Raw genomic sequence first — 3,401 nt, forward strand, 5'->3', positions numbered from 1 at the left:
TAATGTTTCTTTTTCCCATTTATTCTTTGATTTGGATTTTGGATTAAAAAGTTTTTGAACTTTTAAAAGAACTTGAGTTGGGATTATCAAACTCTGAATTTCTAACCTTTTTCTGGGCTATGCGTTGTCAATCCAATTTTACTAAGTTTTTTTATTAAAACCAAGAGGTAACTTTATCATTTTAAGAATATTTTGTTTTCTCACTAGATCAGGAAATGTTTTTTGTGTTTTGTTTTGCATTCCTCCTCTCTTTTTGATAATGTCAAAGGGGGAGAATATTCTGTTGAATTTGTATCCTTCTTTTCAAAAAAAATTTAAAACAACAAAAATATTTTTATCTCCCCTATTTTTTTAAAAAGGGTTTATTTTACTGAGGGGGAGATTAGGAGATATTACTTCTTTTGAAAATTCAAATTGAATTGTTTGTCATCATAAAAAAGGGGGAGATTATTGCGGATCTATGGCTTATGATTTTGATGATAACAAATATTCTTTTTTCTCTACAACTGCCTTATGTACTGACATTTCAGGTTCACACGATCGGACTGTAGTTTAAAATCAGCTCAAGATTGGGTAGACTAGGTCTGAGTCAGTTTGTAATCTTTTTCCTTTCTTGAGATTGTGGTATTTGGTGTGGAATCTAATGATTTGTAACTTGGAAGATTTTTTGTTGTGCCCTAAAAGATTTCTATTTTTAAAAAGTAGAAACCCTACTTAGGGCATCCTCATTAAAACAACCGTCTTTATGCAAAACACATAGTCCTGGACGATTTTGTATCGGCCAGGACGATCGGCTCAATTCAGCAAGAATCTGCCTCCATATCTATTAAGAAATAACCTATTTTTGGACATCGTCTAGAGGATCAGCCTGGACTATAAAATACCGTCCAGGACGATAGGACAATTTTTCTAAAATTTCTCAAGCAGTTCTGGAAAAAAATTAATGGGGATTTCATCCGGGCCGATCGCAAGATCGTCCGAGACGATTAGACATCGTCCAGGTTCATTTCAGGGCGATATTCAGGACAATTTTCCTCATATTTGAGGTAATCGGCCAGGACAATATGCCTATCATCCTGGACGATAATGGCGGCAACTTGCATTAATGGGCTCATTTTGAGAGCTTCTTTTTAAGCTATGGCAAGGCACTTTGTAAGTGTCTTTGGCAGCTATTGTAGCTTCGTTCTTGTGGAGGAAACTTGAAGAGAGAGCTTGAAAGGGAGAGAGGAAAGGGTGGAGTTTGAGAGGGAGAAGATCCTGTGAGGGGGGGAACTCAAGGGAGTGTGGAGCGGATTCCACACGGTTGCTCCGACGAACTCGCACCTTAGTACCATCGGATTCAAGGCTTGTCTCGAGGTAAGTTCACCAAAGAAGAAGATCTCTTTTGTGTCAAAGGAACCGGCGACTCCGTCGCACCTGGGAAGGTGGAAGTGATTTTGTAAGGGCTTCTCCGCCTAGCTGTGGGGGCTAAAGGAGAGACACTTTTGTAGTACAATACTTTGAGGGTGCCTCCAAGGAGTGGATGTAGGTCAAGGTTTGACCAAACCACTATAAATTCGATGTGTTCTTTTCTTATTACCGCTTCCGCATTTATTTAATTTCCGCACTTTGTTTATGGTGATTTGGTTTGTGATTTTATTTCTTTGTGTAAAGAATTTTATTACCAATTCACCTCCCTTCTTGTTAGCCTTGGGCCAGTTCTATAGGGCTTAACATCCCTAACGAACTTTCATTATTTGTATGTGTGTTTTTAGATTTTAGTTTTATTTTGTTGTGATTTATTTGATTTGGACATGAATCACATATTAAAAGTTCTATTTCTAATTTTTATGCTGAATTTTCTAAGTGTTATATTCATACTGTACAAAATTATTTTCGTATTGTATGAATTATGTAGCATGTTTATTGTTTTAGAGTTGAATGCAAAAAATTTGGATTTCTTATATATATCGTATTATACAATGTCATCATTATCCCGTACAATTTGTATACTTTCATTTGTACATATGTAGACGATTATCCGGGAAGAATCAGTTATTAAAATTGATCGTATGTACGAAATTTTATTTTGTTTGTGTGAACCACGTGTCATTCTCTGTGGGGCTGAACCTAACCGTCATTAAAATGATCTTAAATAACTGATCATCCCTGACGAACACATATTTGTTTGTACGATCATATGGTCAAAAGTTTGTATGAAAGGATGATTCGTAAATTATGTAATTATGAAAAGTCTTTTCATTTTGGATGTTATCGTTCATCCATAAAAAGTTTTTTCATCCCGTACGATCCCAAGATCATACATACGAATACATTTTGTATCGTACGAAGGATCATTTTTTTTTAAAGAGGAGGGATTTAGAATTCATTTTCATTCACTTCAACATCCTCCTTGAATCCTTCTCAACTTAGGAATGGCTAATTCTAGCAAGCATGGTAGAGTTTATAAGGGTACATCTTCTAGGAGTGGGGATGACAACTTTCTATCTAGAAGTAAAGATGATTCCTTCTTCAGATTTATAGCTTCTAAAATTACTCCCTCTAGACTACTTATTCAAGATGATATCCACTTTCAAGTGATGCCACTATTTGTTTCAACCCAGTTCTCATTTATTTTGACTTTGATCCATGCTTATCATAAAGAGACCTTTCACTACTTATTAGAAAATATGAGTTTTAGTGAGGATGAGAGTAGGATTACTTCATTTGTCAAGAAGTAACTGGTAAAAATTACTGAGGAAGATCTAGGAACTTCTCTATGCCTAAGGACTCAAGGGACTACAGCATATACTATGACCTCTAAATTTGACTATGATTAGTCTGAAATAAACAAAACTCTTAAAGGGGTTACTCAAGTTGGTCACTTGGCTAGAGTCTACACATTAAATCAAAATATTAGGATCATCTAGCATGTTTTAAGAATCTCAATAATTCCTAAAGCTGGTGATTGCATAAACATGGCTCATCTTCTATCCACTATAACCTATTTACTTATGCCTGGATAACCAATTGATGAAGCCCAACTCATTCTAGATTACATTCATAACCTTTTTGAGATTGGATTTCCTTCTCATAGGATAAAGAAAAATATTACTCTATGACATTTAGCGACCTACATCTTAGAGAAGAAATGCAACATAGTTCATCCTGATATTCCCACTGAAATGCCAATATACTTCACCGATGCCTCTTTTCGGTCACTTTTTGGGAGAAATGAGAATTCTATTGAAGATACTGAGGGAGAAGGGGGATCACCTGCACCTGCTTAGGTACCTAACTTTTAGGAGATGGTCCAGCATTTTGATCTAATGGAGAGTCACTTTGATTAATATTTTGACCAAATTCTGACTCACATAAACTAGTAGGATGCATAGTACCAATAAGATATGGGGTGGATCCAA

Source organism: Dendrobium catenatum, unplaced genomic scaffold (assembly GCF_001605985.2).
Source record: "Dendrobium catenatum unplaced genomic scaffold, ASM160598v2 fragScaff_scaffold_142, whole genome shotgun sequence".
NCBI lineage: Eukaryota > Viridiplantae > Streptophyta > Magnoliopsida > Asparagales > Orchidaceae > Dendrobium > Dendrobium catenatum.